This window comes from Hakea prostrata, chromosome 1, assembly GCF_041222555.1.
Source record: "Hakea prostrata isolate BN-2017 chromosome 1, UWA_Hpros_2, whole genome shotgun sequence".
In the NCBI taxonomy this organism is placed as follows: domain Eukaryota; kingdom Viridiplantae; phylum Streptophyta; class Magnoliopsida; order Proteales; family Proteaceae; genus Hakea; species Hakea prostrata.
The window spans coordinates 76,692,590-76,705,606 of NC_142600.1; the positions used below are offsets into that span (position 1 = coordinate 76,692,590).

At 35.9% G+C, this 13,017-nt stretch overlaps 1 pseudogene across 1 annotated transcript; it reads right to left on the reverse strand.

Moving 5' to 3' along the window:
• Positions 1–7,870: 7,870 nt before the first annotated feature.
• On the reverse strand, positions 7,871–12,385 carry LOC149030188 (zinc finger CCCH domain-containing protein 48-like; annotated as a pseudogene). Its single transcript, XR_016171249.1, has 9 exons — positions 11,458–12,385; positions 11,262–11,357; positions 11,002–11,091; positions 10,775–10,876; positions 10,425–10,571; positions 9,806–9,925; positions 9,432–9,491; positions 8,696–8,793; positions 7,871–8,540 (listed from the first exon to the last, which is right to left on the reverse strand). The product of XR_016171249.1 is annotated as a zinc finger CCCH domain-containing protein 48-like (transcript).
• Positions 12,386–13,017: the final 632 nt, after the last annotated feature.

The following is a 13,017-nucleotide window of genomic DNA, read 5'->3' on the forward strand; positions in this document are numbered from 1 at the left end:
TAAATCAAAATGTGTGGACTTAATTGTAAATTAAATATTTTTATTTTACTTTTTAAAATTATACTCTTCAAATTTACAATAATAAGTCCCTATATTGGATTCTATCCTCCTCTAGAAGAAAAAGAAGCTAGTATAACGCTGTCAAATTTTGCTAATCGATTAGAAATTAATAGGTTTACAAGTCAATCCAGGGATTTATTCTCTTAGAAAACACCTAAAAGATCAAATCTGTGTTAACCAATGAATTGAACGAATGCTAAAGAAATTTCTTCACTTAGAGGCCATGAATCAGCGATTTACTTCTCAAACTTGAAGAAAGAAAGTCAATTGCCGACCATAGTCAAAAAAATTGCATTGCCACCTTCTGCTTTCAAGTTTCTTTCTACTTCCTCTTTCACCAACCTATTTACATATTATACTAACCAATTAAAATGGACGTTCTTGATACATTTCTACGAAAATGGATGGCACCGATCCTATCCAATTTCCTACTATTAGGTATTCAACTTATTGTATTCCAAGTGGTATCCAAAAAAATAATTATAATAAGGATATTTCATTATTTTTATGACAAAAACACTCAAATATTAAATTATCGATACGTTTTATTTTTGTCATGGACAGAGCTACCATTTCCAGTGAAGGACTAGGTGATTTTGGCTATTGGCTTTCTTTGTGTATGTGCAATATCAACCCTTGACACCCCCTCCCCGAGGGTGATTGTGTTTTTAAAATTTTCCGGGCAAGAAGTTAATCTACTACACAGCCTAATTTTCCGAGCTACCATTTCCAACAAACAAACGCAGCCTAATTTTCCGAGCTACCATTTCCAGCAAACAAACGCAGCCTAAGTTCCTAACTTCACCAAACATCATCATCATCAGAAAAAATGATAAGAAATCAAGATCCAAGAAAAATTTTGTATAAGAATGACAGTTTTGTCCCTTAAGTTTTTGACTTTATTATAATTTAATTTGATTGCTAAGATCGGACAGTTAAAATAAATATAAATTTCTAATAAATAGAGTTGGAGATGCAGAACTCTATTACTCTGTTGTTGGATTTGGGGAAGAAATTTGTTTCCACATTTTATTAAGAAAGATTATTAACAAAGAAAAAGAAACTAAAAGTTAATCTACTACACAAAATATCTTGGAAATCTCTGCATCATGCTGCAAGCTTAGGTAATCATCATTAATTCTCTCTCTTCATCTCAAAGTTCTTTCGTTTTCTTGTTTTCTTGTTTTCAGATGCAGTGAATTGAGATGATTAACTTCTGTTTTCAGTTCACTCCTATCTGATGCTGATGCTGATAAGAAGAGCTATACACGGTGCACAAGGCTTCTTCCATTCTGGGGGATGGGCAAGGTCATAATGGATAGAACCTTACCCCAATTTGCAAGGAAGATGTTATCTGATATGACAATGGAAGAGTATGCAGTAGAAAAAAGTGCTGGTAGTTTACTCCCATATCTCATTTTTCAATATACCAAATCAATAGAGAGAGAGAGAGACTGAATCACTCAGAATGAACCAACCATTAAAGTAAGCAATGGAGCAAAGGCCAATGGGCTTTTGAAAACTTAAATTCTATCCCTCCCCCTCCCTTGATCGTGTTGCATTCTATTTCTCCATAAAACAGCAGGGAAGTTGAGGCTTGAGGTATACAGAAAAGGATGTCAATGTTGTTTTACTTCTCGAGAGAATTCCAGAAAGAAAATCCACTCTATTCTGTATAGTTTTCTAAACTTCAGTAAATGCTGGGTTTATCGGAATAAATTCCTCAGAGTAAATGAAATTCAAACTTGCATGAATTCATTATAATCTTACTGAAAATGTGAAACCAATGTTCAACGGCAAGGGTAGGTTCATGAGTAAACAACGGGAATGATTCTTACCTGAAAGCTGAAACTAATACCCAGATTAACCAGTTTCGGAATAAAGTCAATAAACCATGAACCGGAAATAATTCAAATTGGTTTAAAGCTGCATTGAATTACAAGAATGCTTCTTTATTGGAACATCATCTTTGGCGTTGGTACCACGTCTTTGTAGTTATGAACCCTGAATTGCACCATTCCCAATTTTACGAAGCTTAGGGGCTCTCATGGGGAATTTTTATTTGAGCATGTTTTACAGATAAATCCTTTTTCCCCTAGCTGATATATCTTATTACATTACAAATCAACCAAAATGTTGAAGCTTTTGGTTTCAGCTCACTTATTTCCAATGAGGTCCACTCCAGTGATTCACATAATGTCAGATGGTGCCAGTCACTTAGTAACACATTGCCCAACAGGAAGTTGATTATTCAAATTGTTATTTGTTCAGGAAAACATAGACCATTCCTGAATGTGTGAAGAACATCTTGAAGCTATTCGACAACTGAGAATAGTTTGATGTAGAAAGGATACAAGAAGTCAAGAACAATTTTGTATCAAGATGACAAGAAGTCAAGAACATTTTTGTATCTGAATGACAGTTTTGTCCCTTAAGTTTTTGACTTTATTATAATTTAATTTGATTGCATTTCCGTGAGATCGAACAGTTTAAGTAAATATAAATTTCTAATAAATAGAGTTGGAGATGTAGGACTCTATTACTCTGTTGTTGGATTTGACGAAGAAATTTGTTTCCACCTTTTTGTTAACGAAGATTATTAAGAAAGAAAAGGAAACGAAAAGTTAATATAATCCACTCAATCTCTTGGAAATCTCCACATCACGGTGCAAGCTTAGGTAATCATCATTAATTCTCTCTTCATCTCAAAGTTCTTTCGTTTTCTTGTTTTCTTGTTTTCATGTTTTCAGATGAAGTGAATTACTGGTTTTCTAGTATCTGTTAAATTTTATGATTTATTCTATTTTTGACATTATGAATTTCTGGAAATTTGAACGAAGAAGTTGGTCTGCTTACCTGCTTGTGTAATTCTTTGCTCTCTCCGCATTATGGTGCAAGCTTAGATAATTATCATTAATTCTCTTTTCATCTCAAAGTTCTTTATTTTTCTTGTTTACGAATACATGAATTGCTGGTTTAATAAGGACTATCTGTTAAATTTTATGATTTATTCTACTTTTGACATTATGAATTTCTGGAAATTTGAATGAAGAAGTTGGTCTGCTTACCTGCTTGTGTAATTCGTTGCTCTCTCCCCATCACAGTGTAAGCTTAGATAATCATCATTAATTCTCTCTTCATCTCAAAGTTCTTTTATTTTCTTGTTTTCAGATGCAGTGAATTGTTGGTTTAATAGGATTATCTGTTCAAATTTTGAGCTCTTCTAACTATGCCATACTAAAGACAGTTTCTGTTTCTGTTTGTGTCTTGACTATGGATCAGATTTGGTGGCTTCAAGCTCTTGTGTTTTCCTCATCGAAGAAAGGGGTAAGTCATACTTTTTTGTGTTTTCCAACTCATTGAGCATTTTCAGCAAGAACAGGGAGTGAAATCTTGATGAGAGCAATGGTAGATGATAACTGTAATTTTACAATATGGATATGTGTTCATCCACCATTCAATCCTTCTCCATCTCCCTATTGTATCCATCCTCTCCTACTCAGTGAATCAAAATGACGTTCATATAATAGAAATGATAACAGTATATAATAACATAGCATGATAGAAGTGTTTGTAAGGTTTCTATCCTCCAAGGAGTCCATTTATGAGGTAGAAATTTATAAACAATTTGGCCATATGACATTGATTATATACATGTGTTACTTCGGTTTCATGGCTTAGCAGATAAAGATAATAAAGTTGAAACATTTCTTTTATTTCTGTCATTAACTTTGCTCTATTTTGTGTTTGAATGTCTATAGTTTCAACTGTCTATTTGTCACAATAGAATTTGCACTGGGGAACTGGTCTGAACTTTGTGATGACCTTCTACAATTGATTGTGGATAAGTTATTGGCATTCAAACATATTGCTCGTTTTGGTGCTGTTTGCCGGCAATGGCAATCAGTTTTTATCAAGAACTGGCACTTGTATACTGCTGGTCCTTTTGTTGATGCATGCAGAGGGAGGCGGGGGGGAGGGAGGGAGGGGGGGGGGGGGGGGGGGGGGGGGGGGGGGGGGGGGGGGGGGGGGGGGGGGGGGGGGGGGGGGGTGGGGGGGGGGTGGTGGGGGGGTGGGGGGGGAATGTTGATGACGACTTCATGGAAATTGATCGAGCATTTCTAGAAAATACAAACCGGAATGTTATAGACAGAGTGATATTTTCCTCAAGACCATCTTTTTCAGCTAAAACAACTCCCTGTGAGGAAGTGGAAGAATGTGTGATTATGACAATAATTCACCGGGATCGGAATTTAGCTTTCATGAGATTAGGCGATGAAGTTTGGACTCTTGTAGAGACGGACAGTGATGTACGCTTTAAAGAGATTATACACAGGAACCGTCAATTCTATGCCTTCGATAAGATAATAAAACTGTACATTGTTGACATAAGCAGTCCTCATCAAAGACGATCGAGTTTGTTGATCCACCAAAGGTTAAAAGGATTCATAAGATTATCCATTCAGTGGAGCCAGTACGAAAACTCTTTATGGTTGCAACGATTGTGAATCCTATTAATGAAACAGATCATTCCGATGTTTACCAGTTCAGTTTTGATATCAGGGAGTGGACACAGGTGAAGACCAGCTAGCCGGTACGACGTACTTGCTAATAAGAGGTGAGTGTGTCTCATGGAAATTGGGGCAGCAAAATATCTCTATATTCGGCCTGACAACGATTCTCACATTCATAAACCTGTTTGGATTCTTCATTGTTCGTAGACGAGGGGTTGCTGGTGGATTTTTTCAAAAAGATACTGAAAGTTATTTCTTTTCATGATCTCTAGTTTGGCTTGTAATTTGAGTTTCTTACTATTTCGGTTTGGACTCAACATCTTCTCCCAAATCCTATACTGAAACTGTTCTCATATAAATTTCTTAACTTCATCAAAACATGTCATCCTTATATAAAGGGTTCTATATGGAGATTGTATACTAACTATTGATCTCATCATAACTATAGAAGCACCAAAAGGAAATTGCTTCATAACTTGTTACACTTCTAAGTTAATGCAATTACTATTTACCCATGGAGGCTTGAATCTTTTGACTTTTCACTTCGAGGTATTAGTCTTTGTCAGTTGAACCAACCTTTGAGGTTATTGCATAAGAAGTTACACCAAGGTTTCATCCATCTTGGTAAGATCTTAACTTACAAGATGAATCTCAGGGTAGGGAAGTGATAAATTTCATCATTTACTTTTCAAAGTAGACATCCACAACCTTCAAGTCCTTCACCTTCTAATTGAGAGGGGTGGATGTAGTTATCTATCACAACAGTTGAAGTCTCCTATATTGAGCCAATAAGACCAAAGAGGTCTTAGGTTCAAATTTTTGTCCCTCTCTCCTTTCCATCCCATGAATCTATGGGCCCTTTGTCTTAGCACAACACTTCATCACTACATGCTATCTAGGGATGTCAACAGTGCGATTTGGGGCGGTTTCGGGCTCAAAAGCACTCAGCCCCAAGACGGCCCATTAGCAAAATAACTGTTTTGGACCGGTTTCGGTTTGGTGCGGTTTGGGTTCGGACTAACTAACGGTTTGTGCTAACGGTGTATACTCGGATTGACTAACGGTTTGGACTAACAATTTATGATATGCAAGAAAAAGAACAACAGAGAAATAGTTGAGCATCTTGTAAAAAGCGCCAAAATTCTATGAAAAAACAAATTGCTATTGATCAATTTTCATTAAGAAATGAAAAGTCATTCAATATTGTAGAAATCCCACCCACTTTGTAGAAATTAAGAACCCGGATTGGAAGTAATAACATAGAAACTGCAAGCTCATTCTTTAGGTTCAATTAATTAAAAATAAATAGTATAATTTAATTCATATTGTTATGACATTAGAAATAAAAATTTACCTGAGATTTTTTTTCTTATAGGTTAGTAATATTTCAATTTCCTCTAGTATGTCAATTATATTATTCAAAAAAAGATGAAAAATCATTGTATTGAATTATAAATAAATACATAGAATAACTAAATACAATAGCCGTAAACATTTGATTATTAATGTGATTCTTGTATGATTATTTATTATCCTCAATCATGTATAATCTATTTCTTAAAAAAATAAATAAATAAATAAATTAAGAGACACTTCAAAATATTTCGCAAAAATGATAGACACCCTAAAAAGATTCAACTTGACAAAAACAACCAAAGATGTCTCTTAAATTTTCACAATGGTATACTCCCGGACTTCCATTAGCGAATTTCGTTAAGTCATCCTTAGATAATCTCATAATTCATACATTACTATTAATTTCTTGCTACTTTACAATGTTGCCCCCAAAAAGACTGAATCATTAATTTCATCTTGTTAATTTATTTTTAATTTTTCATTTTATTTTATAAGATCTAGAACAATACAACTAAAGTATATTTGTCATTTATTTTAACTAATCAATGTTTCTAATGAAAAAAAAAATCATTGCCAATTCGGTATAGTTTTGGGGTATTATGCTTTTCGCCAATTATCTTGGAGTATCCCTAAAATTTTTCCAATAAATATCATGCATATTGTATGAACAAAGTAAATCAAAATTACTAAAAAACAATTAAAAAAAATGATATACTCTTAAAACGTCTCACGTGATTAGCATTTATAATAAACATCACAATTTTAAACATTTTATTGTGTTCATTTAATTCACTATTTCACATTATACAGTTCAAAATATTATTTGTCTTCATAATACATCCAACAACCTTATAACTAATGTCATATATTAGTATTTATTGTAATTGGTTTATTTGGTTAAGAGTTGATCCAATTTAATTTTTGACAAGTTTTATCGAATGTTCAAACTTTATAGGCAAAGTATTATGAGATTTATTATAAATTAATTACACAAATATTTGAAAACTAATTAATTATTATTATTATTATCATATATTATGGTCAAGATCAAGGCCAAGATCAAGGACAGAATCAAGGCCAAGATCAGGGTCAAAATCAAGGCCTGAATTATGGCCAAGACCAGGGTCAAAATCAGAGCTAAAATCAGGGCCAGAATTAGGGCCAAGATTAGGGCCAAAATTATGGCAAAATCAGGGACGGGCCGAGATGGGCTGGGCGGGCTAAAGAGTACTCCCAGGCTAGAATATTTTGGCCCTAACCCGCTCTTAGGGCCAAAATCTTTAGCCCAAGCCTTATTCGGGCTCAGGGCGGGTCAAGGCCGCCAGGTCCGAACTTGCACCCCTAGTAACAGTAGGAAAGAACTAAAAAAAGTTTAAAATCATAAAACCAAGTATTAGAGAATAATCTTCCGTGCTAATGTTTTTATACTTAACTAATGGGCAAATCAAACTAATGAAACTTAAGAGCTGTCGAAATGATGGATTAATAATCAAGGTGAAGCCCGGTTGAACTTACAGAGGGATATTTACCACACAAAAAAAAAAACTTCAGGAGGGAATAAAACCCCCGAAACTTCATATGTAGCCTTCTGCATCAATACAAGCTTTGGCATCAGCTATTCGATTGCCAAACGATTAGCTGGATTGATTGATTGCCTGTTGCTGTAAAACCAATTTAAGTCACAGAGGAGTAAAAAATGCGTGGACACTTCTACTAATATTTGAGCTATCACTTTAGAGGATGACACAGTGAAATGGAAAGATAATTAATCCAAGAGTGAATTCTACAATCTAAAGTGAGGAGAAATGGATGCTTGACTCTAAGTTACTTGTGGAAGATTTGGTTAAGAGAAATTTATATTTTGGGAAGAAGTTACTTAAAGACAAATTTAAAGGGAAATAAATAAGGAAATCTCCAAATCTCCAGATCCAATGAAATTATTACGATCTAACTTTGCTGATACGGGGTGCCAACCATTAATCCAATGCTACTTCCTCGACCAAGAAACAATCGACCCATACATGATACAGGAATGTTAATTCCTAACCAACATTTACAAACCATGCTACCATGGATTTCAGTCAATGAGAACAAAACTTTTATCTTTTATTAGCTGAAGTAAAAAAAATTTACAGGATTAACGTCCAGGCATTCCTAGACGGCTCATTACGTTACAAAATGGCTATCACTTCCCCACCTACTGCATAAAAATCTGCAGAGGAAGCGATCCAAACATCAATAAAATGGCCACAAAAATCGTGACCGCTAAAAAATTAACAGACTATTCACAAACAATGCTAGAGTTGATTTCAACTGAGCAGAGACCCCCATTTGACAAATAATGCTACTGCTGAGACTATTTCACCAAGAATGTCACCATTGATTTCAGTCGAGCACAGAGGAGAGACCATTTAACAAAGGATGCTACTCGTGATTCCCATCGAGCAGCCACTGGAGTTAGTTTGCTGGTTCAGCAGCCCATTTCCACAGGCCAGCGAGCCCTTTGCCCCCCCCGCTCCATCACCAGTAAATAAAAACTGAAGGCCACCACCAGCTATTTGTATTGTCTGAACCGCTTCTCTTGAGAATATTCTCCCTCTTTTACTGAATCTAAAACACATGATACAAACAGTATCAGCAGTTTGAAGGCAAAGAAGATAACTATAATTTATGGGTAGGAAAAAGGAGAACAGGGAAGAATGGTAAATAGAAGTAGAGTAAATATCTTTCTTTTAAAAAAAAATGCCGAGGCTTGTAATACTCACGATGGTAGGTCATAAATGTGAACCGTATTATCATTACACGAACACATCAGGACAGGTTTCACTTGTGCAACAAACACTCCACAGAGGGCGAGCACACCCTGTAATAAGAGAAAAAAGAAATGAACAAAATTTTTTTTTTTGAATAACAGGGTATTAAAATTGAACAAGAAGTCAAGATTGCAGTAGTAGACATAGAAATTCAAAATGTGTCCATCACAGTAGAAAACCATGCTAGTAGATAAATTTCAAGATGAGAGTAAAGAATGCAAACAGCAGTGTAAGACTGCAGAGTGATTCAACTCGGAACCCTAGAATGTAAAAACAGTGGTTTATCCATGCACAAAAAGCACCACAGGAATCAGTTGCCATTCAATAAACTAAAGTCTGTTCTTTGCATGGAAAACTAAAAGAAGGGATACCCAACTCAAATTCTTGAAGACAGACAAGTCCTAGTAGTCCAAGGTAACCCAACACTAGTGATGACACCCAGAAATTTCAAAGAGCAGAAAACCTATCAAAGCACCCCCTTCCCCCTTCTCTCTTTTTTTAAATGTATTTCGAAATTAAATTTTCTAAAGTAGACATAAACGGAAAATTCATACCAACACCAAAACAGGATGAGAACCAGTATTCAGCAAATTAAAGGTATACCATAACAAAGAAGATTACAAGAAAAGAGGTACGTAGAGCAACAAAAGCAGAAAATGCAACAGCTAGTTAAAACATTATGGCATACATTTTCTTCAAAGTGTGTGTGTACAACTTCCAAGTTGCCACGTTCTGTAGCAGCCCACACCTGCAAAAGTATAGCATAGGGGAGACGTCAATAGCTATAATACACGATCAACCATAAAGAACTGTACAATAAATGGATTGAAATGCCAATAGTTAAACTAAAAGGAAAACAGCATTGCAAGACAGCACAATTCCCTGTATTCAACTCTATCCTCCTCTCCTTGGACAGAGGTGTCTGCCCTTATTGTGGAAAGAGAAAAATGGACATAAAAATAGGTGCGCTAGCATATGCTACGCAGTTTTGCCAGACATGTAACACAATACCCAAAAATATAATAATAATAATAAAAAAAGAGCGGTGGAACATAATAATACCTTAACTGTTTTGTCAAGTGAAGCTGATAATAGAAACTGATCCCAACAAAGAACAGACGTCACAACTGATGTATGGCCTGTCAGGGTATGTATGCATTGGAAAGTATCTAGGTCCCAAACCTGAAATTTGTTCAATAATCACACTAAAGATTAGGATCAGCAAACCTACCGAGAAAATACTCGAAGTCAGCCAAAAAAAAAAGGATTAGAGAAAATTGAGGATGATAGGCCAGAATAAGGTTATTATCCTATCCATTCAATCTCAAAGATTTCAGGTTTGGCAAATATAATGAACAATGTCTACAGCAAATTCAAAAACATGTAATTCAAGGGGAAAAAAGAACCTATTATTGGAATATCACTTTCTATCAGGCACTTAAACAAGAACTGTGGTTTCCCTGTCTAGGAGGAACAACTTGCTATTGCCTATAAGGTCTAGTCATAGTTTAAAAATGTAAAAGATTAGGCTACATACTATTATTAATGTCCTCAAACAAAAATTCTGCATACATGACAACAGACTCAAGGAAAGAAAATTCAGAACATTGAATACAATTGGATATTTGCAGTAACTACATCCTTTCAAGAGAGTAAAGTGATTGTCGCCAGACTAACTTACCCTTATTGTATTGTCCATTGAGCCAGAGTACAGTCTACCTTTTCCCATGACTAATGTAACAACGCCAAGACTGTGACCCTCAAGTGATGCAATTGGTAGAAAGCAGTTATTTGTCGCATCAATTCTCCATACAAGTATTTTACCATCCTTTAGAAAATAAAAGGCATGATTAATATATGTTGGAAATTAAAATAAAAAAAAAAAAGAGGAGAATGTTTGCTTGATAATCATCATTTGGCATAGCCGCATAGTTAGACATCAAAAGGGGAGCTGATCATTTTCACAACTAAAGAATGTTCATCTGTTTCTCAAAAACTCCAAGAAAATCGATAGAAAGGATAAAGGATTACTTGGGTTCCGGCAAAAAGTACACCATTTTGCTCAACAATGGAATATACTTGTCCAACTGGTCCTGTAAGACTATGTTCAGAGCCGGTTTGGGTGTTCCACACCTGCGATGTACCATAACAGACAACAAATTAAGCAAGGAGCAAGGTATCAGATGCCAAATAATACATACCCAAACTTGAATCTATAAAAGAAAGAGAAGAAACCCATCCATGAAAATCAATCTCACCTTAACAAGGTCAGGAATTCCAACCAAAAGCCACGGCCCTTCACTTGTTACACATCCAATTTCATCTCCCAAATCTACCTCAGCAGTACACTGAACAGAACAATAAAATCCATTATCACATAATACAGAAACATACACAGATTAATATAAATATGGATGGCAGATACAGATGCAGTAGATGCCTGCATTATAGTAGGCTAGAGGCACTAAAGAAATTAAGCTAATGTACACAGAGATAAGAATTAAATAATCATAATCACCTGCCCAGTGTGACAGTCCCATTCCCGTAAAGTTTGATCTTCACTCCCTGAATAAAGCTTGTCAGAACCGGAGGGAAGAGTGATACCAGTAATAACCTGTGAGACGAGTAATGATTAGTGAAACTGAGACGACCTAAAACAAAAGCTCTGCCCTAAAAGTCGACGCAAAAACAAATTATGAACAAGATGAGAGTACCTTCTGGTGCCCATGAAGCTGCTTCAATAGTGTAAAAGTATCGCCCAGAAACCAAGAGTGTGCATTCTTGCACTTGTCTCCATTAATACAATTTCCAGCAAGCCAATCACGGCAGACTTCGTCTTGCGTTTCGGTAGGCACAGTAGCCGACGGGGCACCATGATTTTCCACTTGAATGTCGGGATGAAGACCACTAACACTAAGACTTTCGTCTTCCTTTTTGGGGGAAAGAACAACCCCATCATGACCTTCGTTTTCTGTTTGGGGAGGGACTGAACCACAATTTTTGTCTTGCTTCTTGGGAGGCGAAATACCACAATGACTTTTCTGTTGCAATTTTGAAAGGACTGGACCGTGACTTCTTATTTGCCTTTTGGGGTTCCTTTTTTCTTGCGTTTCGAGCGGAACAATAGTATGATCTCGGACCCAGGAGGAGTTTCGCTTCTTCAAGGAAATTCTATTGATACTCCCAGATTTCTCCGGCAATTCCTGGTGAAGGTAAGGGCAGGGATTCCTGTTACAACATCCCTTGAGCCAGTAGCGACACACTTTCTGGGGTTTGCGATACGGAGCACCCAATCGACTGAAGACATCGCTTGCGCCAGAAGAGTTGATCGCAATAGCCATCACTACTCAAATACAAATAAACGAAAATTCTTAAACTCCGAAGAAATTCCATCCGTTTCTCCCCCAGATCGGTGGTGTACGACGACATCTCCAGATAGAAAGTCGAAAACCCTAATCTGAAATCGAAATCGAAACCGAAACTGAAGCCTAAACCTAAACCTAAAATAGAAACGTAGCAGATCAAACCTGTTTAATTAACCACGATCAATCGAACGAGCAATAGAGAAAAATTCTCCGCTTAGAGACGAAGAATCAGCGATTTCACTTCTCGAAGTCGAAAAATTTTGCAGTGCCGTCTTCTGCTTTCAAACTGCTTTCTACGAAATGTACAAATGTACAATACGTTCTATTTATAGATTATACTAACCTACGAAAATACAAATTCCATTAATCATTGACGCGCGGCTGTCGTCGGATTGGGATCACGTGATAATGCTGGATTATTTTGTTTGCATCAAGTTTACACGTGGCATTGATAATTTAACGGTCTGGATTAAAATTGATTAAAAAAAGTTGGGGATTTAATGGAAATAAAATTTATTATTTTTTTTTTTTTGGTAAATTGAAATAAAATTTATTCTTCGTGACCATTAAATGGATTCGGTGACTTTTCAATTTTGCACTTCTCATGACTATTTTTTACAACACATTCTTTGTTGTTGCCTAGTTGGATGAGATGCCAAAACTGTAAACTTTTTCATGAACTCTCAAAATATAAAATTCAAATAGATTTCACTCGTTTATTTTTTTCATCTTTTTTTTCTACTCCACTTCTATAAAGAAATGGTGCTGTTGAAATCGGTAGAGGAATTTGCACAATCACTTGAACACTTGTTCTCACAATATACTTCTTGAGAGCTGAAACGTTCCAAATGTACTTTCTTTAAGGTATTTACACACCCCGATTTGTGCAATACAGGTTCTACAGTGTAT